This window comes from Corvus brachyrhynchos, unplaced genomic scaffold (assembly GCF_000691975.1).
Source record: "Corvus brachyrhynchos isolate BGI_N302 unplaced genomic scaffold, ASM69197v1 scaffold194, whole genome shotgun sequence".
Lineage (NCBI taxonomy): Eukaryota > Metazoa > Chordata > Aves > Passeriformes > Corvidae > Corvus > Corvus brachyrhynchos.
In genome coordinates this window covers 3,962,222-3,980,793 of record NW_008237890.1, presented here as the reverse complement: position 1 = coordinate 3,980,793, position 18,572 = coordinate 3,962,222, and the positions used below count along the sequence as shown (strand labels likewise).

General features: G+C 38.4%; 1 long non-coding RNA gene across 2 annotated transcripts in view; it reads left to right on the top strand.

Annotated features, from left to right (window-relative positions):
• Positions 1–18,572, top strand: part of LOC108446376 — a 59,517-nt gene that overhangs the window by 29,405 nt on the left and 11,540 nt on the right. The window contains exons 2-3 of one of the 2 annotated variants that reach the window (XR_001861549.1): positions 3,745–3,881; positions 4,539–4,612. This is a non-coding gene — a long non-coding RNA (uncharacterized LOC108446376). Of the gene's footprint in view, positions 1–3,744; positions 3,882–4,516; positions 4,613–18,572 lie in introns of both variants that reach the window. The other variant, XR_001861550.1, reaches the window with a different exon arrangement.

Below are 18,572 nucleotides of genomic sequence, written 5' to 3'. Positions count from 1 at the left end.
GATGTCCTGGCCCAGGGCTTCCCAGATGTCTGTGTTCTCTGCTGTCTTAATTCAGGCTAATGGACTCCAACGAACTGCTGCTGTATGACTGGCTTCTATTTTACCTTTTGAGTCATGCTGAAACGATGTTGTAAAAACCCTGTCTTCAGAATTATCCCTCTAGGTTACTACTGCAATTCTAACCCAAACCTGTGTTTCAGATATGTCATTTTTAGACAGAGATTTTTTATTTTATCTTTGTAACATATTTTGGGGTGAATAAGCAAGAGCCTTCCTCATAGAAAAAACTTGTTTCCAACACATTATGTGATAGTATCATAGCATGCTATTCTATGAAAAACACACTATTTTAAAAACACACTAAGAATTCATGCTTGAACTGGTTCAGTAGACATGTGAATCCTAAATAGCTGTTCTTCTGCAGTCTGTGAACAAGTTGGTACAGCTTCACTCAAAACACATTGCAACTTGCTCATTACTGTATCTCAGTTCCTCAAAGCAGGAGCTTCTGGCAGGTTGAAGAGCACTGCAGTGGAGACCAGCTTACAGAGTAGTCAGCACTCACCTGAACAGTTCCAGGTTATCTGTGCATGCATGGACTCTCACAGGTTTGGGCAGAATCCCTTTGCCAACTGACTCAGCCAATTGTGAAATTTTCAGTTCCTCATTCAAAGAACCTTTGAGATGTTCTCTGCTTCATCTAGGAAGTAAGAAATTCCAGGCTCACTTCTAGGACTAGGCAAAGCTCAGACAAGTCCAGGGTCCAAAACAAAACTCCAAAGGGCAGATGTATGCGAGTTTTGCTCAAAAGAGCCAACTTTGGAAGCCCACGGGCTTGGAGTTAGTTAGACAAGGCAAGTGCTGTACATGTATCCTGTAGCTATTTAATTTGAATATGTATGTATTTAAAAACTGAAACAAACACGACTCATTGAGACACAATTTAGCTTGAACTGACTTCAAATAACCTGTATATGTTTTTAATGCATTTTTTCCATGTCTAGAATGCTAAGATGTCAGGAGACTTATTAAACAACAAAGCCAGATGTTTCTCCTGGGTTTGTGGTGGGAGGGATAATTAGACCCAGAGATCAAACTAAGAGTCAGATTTTTAAATTTAGACTTTTCATACATGGTCTCTGCTAATGGTCCTATGCATTTTTTATTCTGCTCACAGCAGAATACATTTTTTTTTTGAAGTTCGTCAAACTAACCTTATAATCTAGGTAGAGTTAAGGTGGTGTGCATATTCCTTTAGTTAGCACATGATAAAAGATGATTGCCATACACTGGAGGTAATCTGACAAACAAGGCATTAAATATGCAAGTAGCTGTACTTGTTTCAGTGGGATTAGTTAGTGCCTAAAGAGAGAAGCTGATGTGAATATATTACTGACCTATGGCTACTGTTAGCACAAACCTGAGACTGCAGGAAATGCAGAATGAGTATTTTCAGGCTGACAGTTTTCATTTTGCATGTTCACGATTAAGGGGAACATTTCTAACATAACTGGGATGGGATAAAGGATATGAACGAAGAGAGAGCTAAGTTTAATAGTGATTTATATTTTTTTCTTTTGTATTTCCTTTTTCTCTATTCATTTCTAAGTGTGAACATCTATGGTTCAGTTACTCTGATGAGAATGGAAAAGTTTGCACTAAACTACAAGCAGCGACTAATTCAACAAACCAAAGTGTATGGGTTGTTCCAATTTCTTCCAAATCCCTTAATCATCCTACTTTATGCAATAGAGATTGTAATTCTTTTCTCCCTAAGCACATGAGATAAATGAGATTGTACTAGTCAGCATATGGGTCAATGAAGAAAGCAGTATTCTTCAATATTTTTTACTGCATATGTTTAGTCTTTGAAAAAAAAGGATAAAAAAGGGATATTGTGTGGACCACTCCAGGCTGAAGACCAAAATGGAGAAAAAAAAGGGAAGGAATATTTTCGCATTCCAATTTTTTTTGCTCTATTATTCAATAATTCCTCTAGTAAATCAGGCTAACACTGAATTTAGACTTCTGACACTAATCTTGGGCGCAACCTTATCACAACAATGTTGTGATACTGGAAATTTTCTGAAGAGAGGTATTTAATTTCTTTAAACCTAACAGTCAGTTAAATCCAAGTCACAATCTTATTTCATCTTAATTTTCTTTTGCAGATATTAGAACATGAGTTTTAAATGACTTTTTGAAGTAAATGTTTCTGAGAAAATCGCAAGAATGTGAATGAAACTAACCAGAGATCTCAGACATCATGTTTTTAGTTATGGAAGACAGAAGTCCTGAAGAACTGGCTAGATTCCCCACTACTCCAAGGGGTAGTGGGGAATCTAGCAACATCCAGCTGTCAGCCAGTCACTAGTGGTGTTCCACTCCTCACTACTGCGGCCAGTTCAGTTGAATATCTTTATTGATGATCTTGATGAGGGGATTGAGTGCACCCTCAGTAAACTCACAGACACAAAGCTGGGCAGAAATGTTAATCTGCTGGAGGGCAGGAAGGTTCTGCAGAGGGATCTGGACAGGCTGGATTGGTGGGCTGAGGACAACGATATGAACTTACACTAGACCATGTGCCGGGTCCTGCCCTTGGGCCACAACAACCCCAGGCAGTGCCACAGGCTGGGGCAGAGGGGCTGCAAAGCTGCCCACAGGAAAAGGACCTGGGGGTGCTGGTGCCAGCAGCTGAACATGAGCCAGGGTGTGCCCAGGTGGCCAAGAAGGCCAGTGGCATCCTGGCCTGTGTCAGCAGCAGTGTGGCCAGCAGGACCAGAGCAGGGATTGTCCTGCTGCACTTGGCAGTGGTGAGGCCACACCTCAAATCCTGTGTTCGGTTCTGGGCCCCTCACTACAATAGAATGACATTGCTCTCCACAGCTTCCTGAAAGGAGGTTGTAAACAGGTGGGGATCAGTCTCTTCTGCCACGTTTCCAGTGAAAGGACAATAGAAAACAGCCTCAAGTGGCGCTGGGTTAGATAGTAGAAATTTTTTTTACTGAAAGAGTGGTTAGGCATTGGAATAAGTTGCCCAAGGAGGTGGTGAGTCACAACCTGTCAAAATGTTCAAGAGGCATAGATCTTGAGGATATGGTTTAGGAGTGATTATGGTGATGCTAGGTTGACAGCTGGACTAGAAAATTTGAAAATCTTTTTGAACTTTGATGATTCTGTGATTCTGTCTCTGGATTCTGCAAGTTAATTGTGGAAAGTAGGTTAAAGAACCATCTGTAGGGGAGGGTTCATAACCTATCTCAAGTAAAGAGAGTTGTACATGGAGTAACTACACTTCTATTCTCCAAAGTAGCCAGAGTGTTCTTAAATTTAATTCCTGTTTCCTACAGGAAAACAGATGAACTCTGGACACCCTATGGTAAACTGTGATGAGAAAAAAACACCCTGAATTTCAAACAGCTTAAGGCTGGAGAACATGCTGTCTTTAAACTATCCAGTGTACTTCAGGTGGTAAAGTAGCAAACGATATTTAAATACTAACCAGCTTTTACAAAATTACGTCAACTCATTCAGTATTTTCTTTACCTCAATGCAGCAATAAAATTCCGATTACATACTTGATAGCTTTTATTTCTTACATCGCTATGATGTAAGAAATTCCTCTTTCAAAAGCATCTTGCTGCTCTTGGACACTGCCCTAAAGTAGAAACAAAAATGAAAACAAAAAGTCACAAGTGACATGTAAGATATTTCAGCACTATGTTTATTGTATTCTGGCAGGATGGCAGCAGACTAAACCAAGATCCAGCTCAGTATGATGCCATGTTTGGTGGGGGGAGAAGAGCACTGCTGTAAAGGAAGATAGCGCAATCATGAAGGAGGCTGTCAGCTTTTACAGATGCATTCTCTTGTTCAAGGTAATTCTTTGTACTATTAATGTCACTAAAGGTATTTGGTGATATGAATTGATGGATTTAAAGATACAGTGGAGAAAATCTTGGTTTAAAACAACAAAAAGAGAGATAGAACTACTCTAAGGATTTTTTCTAAGTGTTCTAGTGGCAGCTAAGGCCACTAGCCTTAGCTAAGACCATTTTTGAGGAAATAATATGGTTATATTTTATACAGAATTCCTTTGTGTGTTTCCTTCCTGAAGAAACATGGGGAGGGGGGAGGAGAAGGTACAGTAAGCCCTGAATTTACTTTCTTTACTTGCCATACTCTCTAGGCAGACGAGGTGCTTTCCCTAGCAATTCTTTTTCGTGAGCTGAAATCAAATTTCTAGGTTAAAAAGTCTATTGCTTCAGTAGAGTTGATCTTACAACAACACAAAAAAGTACAGTTTATGGTTTTACATGGAAGTCACTATGATGAATTGAAGTATTTGCAGAAGAACATATTTTGACATTTGCGGAAGAACATATTTTGACATTGGAAGCCAAACTTCAAGATATTAGGCTTTATTCCAAATTGGATGAAACTCCAAGGTATTGGCAAGTAAAACCATTTAAGAAATCATCTCTTTCACATTCTTTATTTATATCCTTCACAGCATTTTCATGTGATTTTTCCAGTCAGATCACATCTAGTGAAAGATCTGGGGAGACAGCCAGAACTCTAAAGAGGCTAAACAAAGCTGTTTGGCCAGGTCAGATTCACCTCCAGTTTCATTTTTGTGAATTTTTATTAACTGCACTCATATGGAGCTTACTTTAAATTTACACTAGTATAACTCATTGCAGAACTTGGGTCCAAGTCCCCAGTGTGAATAAACAAAGCGATTGCCTTTTAAAGGTGAAGGCTTTGCCCCGTGTTTACTGTGGACAACCAGTGAATATTATACTGCTATATGTTAATAGCTTTCTCCTTTTCAGTTGTTTATTGCAAGCATAGGAGTTAGTACAACTATTTCAATATGTGCATCTTCCACAGAAGTTCCATTGACTCTACATCCTACTGCAGAGGTGACTTCTAAGTCTGTTGCTGCAGATGAGGACACGAGAAAATCTTAGAGTTTGAGAAAGTTCTGAACTTTTTTGAGACCTGTCTGAGGCCTAGAAGAAAAAGTGTAGAGTTTTAATTCCATTTCCATTCTAGAGGCTTAATTAATGTCATGATGACATCAGGAATGCATCAGTAATAGTGTTGGTGAGTCTGTTTATGCCGATGGGGACATAGGCAGAACCACAGGTACACCCACCCACACTTTGGACATTACTGAACCTTAGGTTTGTGAGCAGGTATCTCACTGCGGTTTACTTCTCTATAAAACAAGAATATTACGTATAAAAATGTGTTAAAAAAGAGTCAGAAATCCATTTATTGTTAGTGGCCTTATTGAGAGCGTGGCAGTCCTCAACTGCATATTACTGTGTGATTCTTCTCTTATCTTCAGTAAGCTGAACAGAGCTCTGACTGTTTTATCTTCTCTTGAGCCCAGTCAATTACTTTTCTTCCTTCTTTTTAGAGAACTGTGAGCCTAGAAGTCTTCTGTCTCTAAATGCTAAATTGAATTCTACCTGCAAATAAAGAGAGGGGATAACATAAATATATGGGGCCAAAACATAAATCATGTCAGCTAGCTCATTTTTCCTCATAAGCTCTGAAATAGAAGAAACCTTTTCAGTAATGTAGACTTTAACATATTCATCCAAACTGTTAGGGAAGCATGGAATGTTTTAATCTTCCTGTTTTGCCAAAACGAGCCTATGATGTCAAGAGTGATGCTGCCTTGGAAGTACAGCATATGCTTTGCCCTTGGGTTGCTTTACCAACTCAGAGGTTATACTGTGAGAATCAGGTACGATCAGTGTTAGCAGTCTAGCCATAGAGGAGCCTTAAAGTGAGACAATTAGCCAAGAGTGTAGCCACATGTCCTGGCAAATACGGACAGTGACTTATTTTAGTCTGAATGAAAATGTGTGCTCTGCAATGAAGAAGTGCTTTATGTAGTTTCAGATTAGAGCATCAATATGCACTGCAAAGCCTCCTGTGCTCTAAAAAGCTAGCTATGTTTGACGTATATAGATGCGCATTGCTGGATTTCAAGGCTTCTTGACATACAACCTTGAAAGAAAAAGGGAGTTTGAATTAGATCTAGTGTATATTTTAGTGCAGAAGCTTTCAGTCACTTTGAAGGCTTAAAAAAATCTTTACATTTTGAAGGTCTGGAGAACTATCAAGAACTATCCTCCAGTGGCTTTTATAATTTTTATACAGTGCATTTTAAGAAGCAAAATGAAGCGTCTGGTTCTCTGTTTGCTCTTGTGAGCCTTTCTGTGTGATAACTTCTCTTCGGTGCACATTCCTCATTCTCAGTACTACAGTGCTGGCACATTAATGCTCTGAAGGGAGGGAAGACATTCAGCAGGCAGTTCTGGAGGGAAAAGATTGATTACACCCTGATAATGCTATAATTAATTCAGAAGGTTGAAGTAATGAGAACCTGGGTACTGGTGCTAAGAAAATATGTGGGCGATACCCTCAAGAAAAACTTGTTTCATGCCTTCCTCACTCACTGACAAAGCAAGCTGAATACTCTCTTAGCCAGTAAAATGACCATCCCACTTCATCAGCCTAGAGTTTGCTTTAGATACAAAGAATGTCTCAGGACAGTTTTATTTTAAGGCCAAAAAACCTGCAGATCTAATTCTAGAGACTGTTGGTGAACTCTTTCAAAAACATGGCCTGGAAAGTGACCTAGTTCTCAAATGACATACCTCAAAAAAGTACAGGGAAGAAAACCGAGCTTGACCATTACTTCTGTGGAGTTTGACTATTCTGTTGCTACAACTTCTCTTCCACCTAGTCAATGGATTATAGTAAGAGTTATGAGATCATTGTTGAAGAGTACCATCATTCAGTTTCTCACCACCTTAGAGTTACATATTATGAATTTTCAGGTCTTGATTCCTAAAAATGTTTTCTGATGTATGACAGTGGAGATTAAGGAGTTACTGGAATGTCCCTCTGTCTGACAGGGCTGTCAGGGTGAATTTTATTACCTCCCCACTGCGCCTTTCAGTTTGGCATCCTCATACATATTGTAAGTACAAAAATACACAAATATGAAAAGAAGACAACCAGATTTTCCTGAAAGATAATTACTCAGATAGTATCCTAGATAACAATTTATGAGTCATTGACATTATTCCAGACACCAGTAAATAAAACTAAATTTGTTGTAGAAACATGGTTAATAGGAGGGAATACTTCTGAATAAAAAATTTATATTCCTTTCAAAAAAATTATAGGTTTAAATTTTTTAAGTAAATCCTGATAATATGTAAAGAAAAACACATACAAATGACAGCAGACAATGGATCAGTTTTAAAAGAGAATGGTTTGCAAAGGGGTTGGTAGGACAGAAGAGAGGACATTCCAGTTAGATTAAAAATTGGGCTGATTAGGAGAAAATTAGTTTTTATCAGAAATGATGGATATTACAGGTTTATGGCACATCCCATGGATCTGCTTTTCCAATAGCTTGGTCTATACAATGCTGGTTGTCACAACCAAAGCAAAAGATGCAACGATCTCCTGTTTGCTGATCTCATAGCCAGCATTTATTTTCTAAAGCAGTTCCAATAGCAAAAGCCTTCAACACTAAATACTAAGAAGCAGTTAGCTCACTAAAACTTCCTAAGTAAATCTGAATGTTGGGAAACATTGATAGGTGTTATTAGCACTTTTTTTGTGTGTTTGCTTCTGATGCTGTTGGCAAGGCATCTCAGTGCTCAACAAACCTCATCTGAAAACACCAGCATCATAAATTCCGCCATGATTATGGCTTCCCATTGTTTCTAGTGTATGTTTTTATAAGACAGTGATGAAAACATACTCATGTGTAGTAAATTCAACTATTCAAGCACTTAAGTGTAAACAAACACATTCAAGTCTTGATCTATGAGTAACTGTTTTTCTAGTTATTTTCCATAATTTTTTTCATGTGTTTTGGTATTAGAAGACACTGACTTAAAATACTGAATTTTTCCATAGCTCAAGGAGTTCAGTAGTGAAGTTTGTCTGGATTATATATGTCCATAGCCAATATTTTGAGAGCATAAGCCTAGATAAGCAAATCATTGATCTTTCTACTGAGTCATTCAAAAGGCCTTCTCTCTGCATATACTAAGACTAGCAGCTGCTTACAACTTTAACCTATTGCTTTGCATCTTGTATTCAAAAGTCCATGTGCAAGATTTTAATTGTCAAAATTTTTTCTTTGTCTGCAGCTGAAAACTCATCAGGGTATTTGTTTACTTTTCCTTTTGCTTTTCTGTAAAATATATTTATATATTATATAAAATATATAATGTAATAATTTACATAAAATTTTATAAAAATGGAATATTATTTTAAAATTCTATTACATCATGCTGAATATTTTTATACTTTTATGTTAATACAGGTCTTCTGTACACTGATAGAAAAGCAGATCTCTCACTCAGCCTGTAAAGAGAATTTTATAAATCAGCTGGTGCTGTTCTGCCTTATGCTGTGAATAGGATATTAAATCTTTGCCTTTCCTTGAATCTTCATCAATTTATTTTATTCCTTTACACCAGACAAGCAGTCTTGTTATGGAAATGAAATCAGATCTGGGCAAAATTTATTTCACACTCATCCCAAATCCAGTGGAAAAAAATTGCAGCCCATGTATTTAGGTGATTTTAACTGCAGAAATACAGGAATTTGAATGTTACTTAAGCTATCATGAGTTACTTTAAGGACAGGCTCAATAGGAAAAGGAACTGTCAGACAGGCCTTCTGAGGGACCAATTTCTGTTCATGGGACCTTTGTTCTCAAAGCTTATCTACAAAAACACTGTAGACCAGTGGTTATTGCTCTGGAGCATTTCCAGGATAACAAGATACTCTCAGAGATACCAAACACTGAGATCTTGTTGCTTTTTGGAGATAATCACTGAGATTGGCCCTTCCTGTGACTGATCTACCTCAGGCTGGGATGACTAGGATACCGAATATGACATTTGCTGATGACTAAACTGGGAATCTATCCAGGTAGTCAATGTCCTTTTATACGGCTAAAGCTGAGTGAGATCAACTCCACCCCTAATGAAAAGTGTTGGATTTAAGAAATCTGTCCTGCTAATGCTCAGGCACAGTAAAGCTGACCCTCAGGTAAATGGAATGTCATTGAGGAGGACTCAGCACTAATCCCTGGGTTGTAAGTTGTAAATTATTACTGCTCTTAAGCCCTATATTAATGTGTGGTTATGTTGCCATATAGCCAGTGGTAAGGCAAAAACAATATGGTATTAATTCTCAGGAAAGACAGACTGGACAACAAAAAGCAAGCACTAAAACAAAGAACATCTAACAGTCCCCCTAAGTACCTCAGTGCCTTCTCCATGTCACTATTCCATGCAAACCGGATCTGGAAGAGAGAGTGACATCACCAAAGGCATCATAGATCAGCCTGCATTCAGCACTGAGAAAAAGAAACTCTTTTTTGTAACTTGACAGAAAACTAGGTTTAACAGCTCTAAAAGACTGATCATGACCTTACATGAGTCTGAGGCTTTATCTGTTGAAAATTTAACTTCAAAAATTATGGGATTTAGAACCAAATGGATGCAGGTCTTGGTATTTGGGTCAACACAGGGGTTTGTTCCACTGTAGATGTGCAGATTCAAAATTTCCATTACTTTCAGTAACAAATTAAGTTCTAATGAAGAACTCATTGTGGGCATCCAAATGAAAAACTATTCTTCATTCAGTCTTCTAGATAAGCATGGTGTTAAAAAAATGCTGAGATAATTCTGGACATTCATTGTGTCTTGGGACTGCTTGTCATAAAGCTTCAATAGTGTCTGATAGAAAATTCAAGAGCTTCTTAATGCTGCTAGAAGAAAGTTTTAAGTTGCAGCATTTACTTTGGGGAATCTGTTGACCCCAGGTTTTCCCTTTGCAAAGGTGATCTGAATCTTGTTATTGTTAGAGTTGTTGACATCAGTCAGCCTCTGACTTACTCAGGAAGGTCAGCCTCAGCTGGACCGCATGTAGTGTCCCCTGTGTGGCTGGGGGCTGGCCTGGGGGCACACGTGTGGCGTCACTCATGCTAGCTGTGCCTGATGCTGGAAAGGTCCCCACCCTTTGCACAGGGCTGGGCACTGCTCCCACACTGCCAGGAGCTGCCAGTCAGGGGTTACGGGGCTGTTGTGGGCAGAGTGGGACCTTCAAACAAAGCTTATCAGCAAAGCCTTTTCATTGAGCCACACAGTTCAGAAAGAACCCCTTTGCTCTCCCAACTCCTCAGATCCAGTCCTAGCCACAGAGTTATGGCTAAGTGGCTCAACAGTTTATGTCTAAAGTTTAAACAGGTCTAATTGAACTTTTATATGATTTTATCCACAGAATTAAGGATGACAACCCCAATATATATTTATTTAAATATATTAAATGATTTCTTTAAATCCTTTCACCTTTGGAAGGTGTGCCAGAAGTGCTTGCTGTGTAAAAATGGGATGGGCCTTTTATAGTATAAAGTGATTGTCATTTTTATTATTTTATACATTTTTAGAATGTGTGTTGTCATGTTTACTCAGCAAAATATTCTTTGCTGCTGAAAAAGCTGTTATCAGCTCTTTTGTTTTTGCTGCTTGAAAATTTTGAGTCTCATTTCCATAGCAGGGCCTGCACATCCTTGCTGCACCCAGGCTCAATCAGGGAGCATCTTTCTTGCATGTCCTCACAACTGGTTTGATAGTATGGTCAAGTAGGTCTCAGCATTCTTCAGTACTAAAACCAGCAGATCCTTCTTGCTTGATCCTATCACTGATAAGAAGAACCTCCTTGCTCATCTATCACTGATAACTTGTAAGCCAGACAAAGTTTGAGCTGCTGTATCCTTGCTTAGACAGAGCAACCTGCTACAAGTAAAGCAGTGCTGCTTGCTTTCACTGACTAGACTTAGGCTTACTCTTGTTTGTAATCAAAACATATCAGCCCTTGCCACTAGCTAGGTAGAAGGGTGTAAATATCAGAGAGACATACCAAAAGAGAACTAGTAAGTAAGATAGTTGCTTGTAACTTGTGAGCTATTAAGTGTAAATTTCCCAGGGAGTTTTAGGATATGTCCAAGAGAGGATGTCTCAAGGGTCTTTCCGTGCAACCAGCAGCAGTGCCACATTGCTTTAACAAAGCTATTGGTACCCGTTGAAGTTACTACAGGAGTTTCTACACTGAAAGGCACATTTCCCAGCAGTAATACATCAGCACAACTATATATCAGGGAGATTCAGAATGTTTCTCTGTTTCACATTGAACTTTTCATGCTCTAGCTAAAAAAGCTGATGGGCTTGTTTGTGCACAAGGACCAACCCAGCATAACAGTAACTGACAGGTGCACGAGAAAGTAACATAACAGCATGTGTTCAGGCTGTAATATGAATTAAGTTTTCTCCTTTTCAGGAGAAATTCTCCTTTACTCATTATATATCTTCTATGAAAACAAAAACATAAATAAAAGGAAATAATTAAGTGTATAACTTGCTATATATATGTACATGTATATATATATATATATATGTTCATATGCATATCCAAATATATAAAAAAACTTCTTAGTAGAGTCAATAGGAATCTCTAGATGCATAATCATGGACTAAACATACACATGCATTTGAAAAAGCACAATCTTGACATCTTATATATACCCTGTTCATATAAGGAAATCTGATTTCATTGCATTTTAGGACACTGGAACTAAACTTAATTTCAGGGTTGGGCACAAAAAATTTTTGGAAGGTATTTTTTTCAAAATTGAGGACTCAGAAAGTCCATTTAAAGGGGGGTGAAAGACATGTCTTTTTTTAATGAGATATTTAAATATAACACTTCAGGGTATGCTAAACAACATTATCAAGACACTAGCTAAATTATGACAGATGCAGATAAACTGCTAGGTCACACAGTCTGTACTTTTCTCCTGCTAGATCTATAAGATTTTCTTATGTGCATTTACAGATATTTTCTTACCAGAATTGAAGTACTGTGTGCAGCAAGTCTTCCCTTCACACTTAAACTTGGTTTCTTTAAGTTTATTGTAATATCATAAATTAAGATGACATTTTTTAATAACTAGTGAAGTAGCATTTTCAATGGTTCCAAAAATGATATTTGTGGTTTCATAGACAAAGGACTTGGGAATTTTTGGCCCCAAGCTGAAATGCCATAATTTTTGAGTAAAGAATTGTTGCTGATCTGTGAAGGCATATTGCACAATTATAGGACCGTTTTTCTGCAAAGATGACATATAAAGCACTATACATCTAATAGCTGGTGGAGATTGCCACACGTTGTTTCATGTGAAAAGAACTAATCCTACTGGACTAGGAAAAACCCCACTTTAATATCATTACATTTTAAAACTTAGATCATATTTAGAAAAATTAAATAATTCATGAGGGATCCATTTAGGAAATACTCACTCTTGGCCATAATTTACAAGGCAACAGATTCCCCAGAGAGTAACAGAAAAAGAATGGAAGATTAGACAACATCACCATACAGTGTCCCATAGTTTGATCTGTGGAGTCCCATCTCCCAGTCAGATCAAAAACATTGACATGTGCTGAAGTCAAACAAAGATAGGCTTCTGGGCAAGTATGAATAGAGAAGCAAAGACTTCTTCCACTTCCATGAGCAAAGTAATTTTGGATTAGCTGCCATCTCAACCATAATGTTGAAATTCATAGAGATAAGGTAAATGGCAGAAAGGAAAAAAGGAATGTAAAGGAAAATACAACTGTTTGTGCCTACAGATGTGGACCACTGAACCTTGTATCACTGGAAAGATACCTTAAAAATCCCTAGTGCTCAGAGTTCAATTTTCAAATGAACCAGAAATTCAAACCTTTAACAAATTGACAGCATCAGTATCTGTGCTAAATCCCTTTCAGCTTCTTTCAGCACTGGCTTTGGAGGAAATTTATCATAATGTGCTCCTTCTGTACTGTTTCATACTGGCAGTTTTCCTGAGGAATCTAATTGGCAGCCAAGGCATCAGGGGGCATAGGGGTACAGTCCCATTGTATGCATATAATCATATATATACAACTGTGTGTAAGAAATATATTATGTACTCTGGTCTATTTGTCTATCTATCTATCTATCTATCTATCTATCTACCTACCTACCTACCTACCTACCTATCTATCTACTATGTCCTTTAAAAAAAAAAAAACAGGCAAAGAGGAGTTTGGCTGCTCCAAATAAAATCAACTCTGAAGGAAGTTATATCTCATTGTCTTAATTTTGTAAGCAATTCATTTCATGCTGAGCTCCAGATTTCCAACAGAACAGAAATACTATTAATCAGGATATCCTACAACAGATCACCTTCAGATGTTAAATGAACTGTTGGGAGAAAAACAAAAGAAAGGAATATAAACTACCATTGCTTAAATGTTTATTGATCATGCAGAAACTTTCCACTTTGCCTAGAAAATATCCAGTAAATAGAGCTCCAAGACAGCTGAAAAACAGTGATTAATGTTAACATTAGCTCTCCTATTTCACCAAACTGAAATCTATATAAATGGGTCCAAACCAGAAAGCAAGGATATGTCACTATTGCCTAGGGTTCTAGCATAAATAACATTGCAGAAGACAGAAATACAGAAATATGAGGAATAGAATAACTGTTCCTAGAAACATAGAATCATTAAAGCTGGAAAAGACCTCAAGACCATTGAGTCCAACTATTACTCTTACATGCATTTCTACAAACTTTGCATACTTTGGTAATGAATTGAAAACTCTAAGCAAGATAACATCTGTGACCCTGAGGATCCTAAAACCAGAATTCCTTATAAAGGGTTCTGTGATGAAACTGCAAGGCTGCAGAGCAAACATCCACCACACTTTCTTACTATACCTAGCAGACCAGAATAAGTAGTTTACACTTGTGATACACATATTTAAACTAAGTTAAATCAAAGGACTGGATTTCTTTTTTATCTCTTTCTCCAACAGAGTCATCATGTCTATTATGGACAGTTAAATGTGGTCATGAATATCTTAGTGAACAGCAATGTTAATTTTGGTTCCAGATATTTTATTGTCCAAGAGATGTTAGCAAACTAAATGGCAATGGAGTGAAGAGGAGCACTGGAAAAACTCATTTGAAAGCAAAGGTGATCAGGTTTGTTTCAAGTGAAGAATAGAAATAATGTAAAAGTAGTTATAGATCAAAATTTACAGCTAAGACTACTCTTTAATTGCCAGAAAATGTAGATAAACTTTTTTCCCTCATGGAACCTTTGTTCCTTCCATCTGCACATCTTCCTGGTAAAATCTGTTCCCTAAAGACAATTACATTCTATGCAGCTCTGAATAAAAAAGGAAGGAAAATATGAAAGGTTTGAATTTAAAGTATTTTCTTACCCAAAAGGAAATAAAAATGAATATTCAAAATAATCTTTTCGCTGGCCAAAATGCACCTTACATGTTTTTTAGACTCTTCCCTTAGATTTTGCTTGGTTTCTGCTATCAAGAATGCTTGTCATGGACAAGTTTTCATATGACCTGCTAATGCTATGCCCTGGCTCTGTATATGTGACAGTGATAAATAGAAATTAGACAACAGCATTCCTCAAAATTGTGCTCACTGGGATCTTGCATTTGTGTGGTCAGAACAAAACCTCATTTATTTTGCAGGGTTAATTTCTTCAGTCTTACTGCAGAGAGACAAGAGCAGAGAGAAATACAAAGTGGTATGTGTGTTACCCAAAGGGTAAAACTGCTTAAATAATGATATAGCCAGATTCAAATACCTTCAGGTTTGTTTCAAGTTATGGTCATAAGAAATGGTATTAGAAAGGGATATTTCTTCTGTGTTTGAAAATGAAATGCCCTCATATTAAAAGTAGTAAGATTTTACTAGCTTTCATGTAATATTTACTTATTTTTTCCTTCTTGGATGTCAGAAAATTTTTGAAGGTCATTATGAATTTGGCTGTAAACGCTACTAGCAGAACTTCTAAAATGTATTTGAAACCATTCTTCAACTAAATCATGGCCTAGGTAAAAACAAACAGAAACAATGAAACTGGTAATTCAGATGAATTACAGCTGATCAGAGAAAATGTGTTTCTGCTATGAGGAACAAAAACTATTTCATCAGCCATATTTGCTAAATGTAAATTACTGGGAAAGAAAAATAAAACTCTTTTTGATAGACTCCCTGGAAAAAAACCCCAAAACCAAAGAACTTTGGTACACATAAGCATGACAGCTGTAAATATCAGTATGAAAAGTTAGAAAGAGCAATTATTTATGTCGTCTTATTGCCCCAGATATCTTCTAGTTCTAATATAGAGCAACTTATATAATAAATATGTCCACTAGATGCCTATCTAGCTTCATCTTCTGTTGTATTTTTCAAGGGATTGGTAATTGCATAGAATCACAGAATCATAGAATATGCTGGGTTGGAAAGGACCCATCAGGTCCATCAAGTCCACCTCCTTACTGTAGGACACCCCAAGAGTCACACCATGTGCCCGAGATTATTGTCCAAATGCTTCTTGAACTCTGTCAGGCTGGTGCTGTGGCCACTGTCCTGGGGAGCCCAGCCACCATATGGATGAAAAGCCTTTCTCTGACACCCAGCCTAAACCTCCCCTGACTCAGTTTCATGCAGTTTCCTCAAGACCTGTCACTGGTCACAAGAGTAAAGAGATTGGTCCCTGTCCCTCCACTTCCCCTAATGAAGATGTTGAAGATTGCAGTGAGTTTCCCCCCAGTCTCCTCCAGGCTGAACAAACCAAGGAACCTCAGCCACTCCTCCTACGGCTTCCCCTCAAAGCCTTTCACCATCCTCACTGGCCTCCTTTGGACACTCTCTAACAGTTTAATGTCTTTCTCATATTGCAGTGCCTAAAACTGCCCCAGCACTCGAGGTGAGGCTGCCCCAGTGCAGAGCAGAGCGGGACAATCCCCTCCCTTGCCAGGCTGGCAATGCTGTGCCTGATGCACCCCAGGACAGGGCTGGCTCTCCTGGCTGCCAGGGCACTGCTGACTCATGTCCAACTTGCCTCTGACCAGGACCCACTGGTCCCTTGCCATGGCACTGCTCTCCAGCACCTTATTTCCCAGTCTGTCCATACATCCAGGGTTGCCACATCCCTAGTGCAGAATCCAGCACATTCCCTTGTTAAATTCCATATGGTTGGTGATTGCCCAGCCTTCCAATTTGTCAAGGTCTCTCTGCAGGGTCTCTCTGCCTTCCAGGGAGTCAACAACTCCACCCAATTTAGTGTTGGCAACCTTACTTAGTATTCCTCCAAGTGCTGCATTCAGGTTATAAATGAAGATGTTGAAGAGCACAGGGCCAAGGATGCAGGCCTGTGGAACCCCAGGATTCTTCTGGACAAAATGTCCAGCCCACAGCTGGATAAACACATCATGTGATGGGCGAGCAACTGGCTCACAGGTCGGGCACCAGGGGTTACAATGAATGGGGTGACATCAGACTGGGAACCTGTCACTAGTGGGGCAAGTTAATAAGGCAGTACCCACCTCTTGGAAGTTATTGAAATTTCTTTAAATGGAGCAAGTAGTTTTTCCAGGTTTGATACTGCCTGTCATTTCCTCAGTGTCATTTCACCTTGGGGACTGTGGTCAACTGAGAAAAACTGCAGGCACTCCATAGCTGCACTGCAGTAAGATATGCCAATTTCATACAATATGGTCTAGTCATCTACAAAAGATGAAAATCTCTGAAGAAAAACGAAATACATTCTGTCAGACTGTAAGGCTCCTGTACACTATGCTGTTCACTGGCTAAAAGAATGCCAGGGTAATAAAACACAATTCTGAAAGTTTCACAGTGTGTTGGCATAAGTTTGTGCTTCACCTATGTATTGTAAATATGCATGCGCAGCATCATTTTAGTTCCTGTATTTATGAAATTGAAGTAAAACATTAAGCCTGTCCAGTTCTGGTGCCCCTACAGTAGTGGCATATTTAACCATAGCCCTATGCAGCTGCTTGCTCAATCCCCCACCAGTGGGATTGGAGAGAGAATCAGAAGGGCAAAAGGTAGAAAAATCATGAACTGAGATAAAGACAATCAGTTGTGCACAGCAAAAGTTGTGCACAGAAACAAAGTAAAACAAGGAATTAATTCACTGCTTCCCATGGGCAGGCAGGTGTTCAGCCATCTCCAGGAGAGCAGGGTTCCATCATGCATAATGGTTAATTGGGAAGACAAACACTATCACTCCAAATGTTCCCCCCCCCTTTTGTGTTTCTTTCCCCATTTTATACACTGAGCACGATGTTGCATGGTCTGGAATATCCCTGTGGTCAGCTCAGATCACCTGTCCCAGCTGTCTCTCCTCCCAAGCTCCCAAGCATCCTCAACTTCTGGGAGTACAAAAAGCAGAAAAGGCCTTGACTCTGTGCAAGCCCTGCTCAGCAATAACAAAAACGTCTCTAAATTATCAACCTTGTGTTCAGCACAAATCCAAAACACAGCCCCACACCAGCCACTGTGAAGAAAGTTAACTCTACCCCAGTAAAAACCAGCACAAGTACCTAACAAAAGATACTATCAAAGCACATCTCTTGCTTTGATTACATATTCCACTTAGCTATCTGCCCTGCTGTACATCCTTTCTGCTCCGTTTGTAACTTCAGTGATGCATGCTGAACTGGAAAGCATCAAAAACAAAAATACAGAACACGTAAGAGGTCAAGCATATTGTTGGAGGTCATCAGTGTCTGCAGACTTATTAACATAGAAAACTTTTAATGAGACAAAATGTTAAGATGAGCTAATCTGTGACGAACTTGCTGACAAATAAATCTCTAAATTGTTCCATAAAAAAAGAACAAGTAATCAAAAGTTTAGAAAAACAGTTTAAAAAAATTTTAAGCATGTGCAGAAATCACTGGAGTTGAAGGAGTTGACACAATAGTTTGTTGTATCCTGAAAAACATTAAACCAGTATCTCTCTAGCATTTGCTAACTGGCGTCTGATTTCATAGATGGTGGTTTTACCCTGTAAATATTTCTATATCATAATCTATCTTCATTATTAATAATAAAATCAGAGGTATCTTCAAAGGATCATGTATTAAGACTGGGGCAGGGGGTAAGTTCAGTGCTAAAAATCCTAGTATTAGACTATAACAGCCTAGAGTGCTAGTACTGAGTTAGTTAGTGGGCTTGGATTGCATGCTTCTGTGGATGAGAAAGGACTCCAGATGAATGGAAATTTTTTCATTTTTTTTTTAAAAATTCACACGAATTTTTAGCCAACATTAATGTTTCTTTCTACAAGGAAAATGCATAAGATAAAATGGAGAGAAACATCTATGTTAAACTGCATAAATTTAATTCCTTTCATCAGCAAAAAATCAAAATTTCTCCAAAGTTATTTATCATGGTGAGATTTTGGAGTTTATTCAGGTTTCAGTGCTACCCAGACATTTGTTTCTATGCCTGTACTTCCACCACTGGCTCACATGAAGGCAAAGCATTTCATCCACATCAGCGCTCTTGCAGCACAATAATTACTGCGTCCTAGATTCTGGTTCTGCTACTTTCAATGAATGCCCCTTTTTTTTTTTTT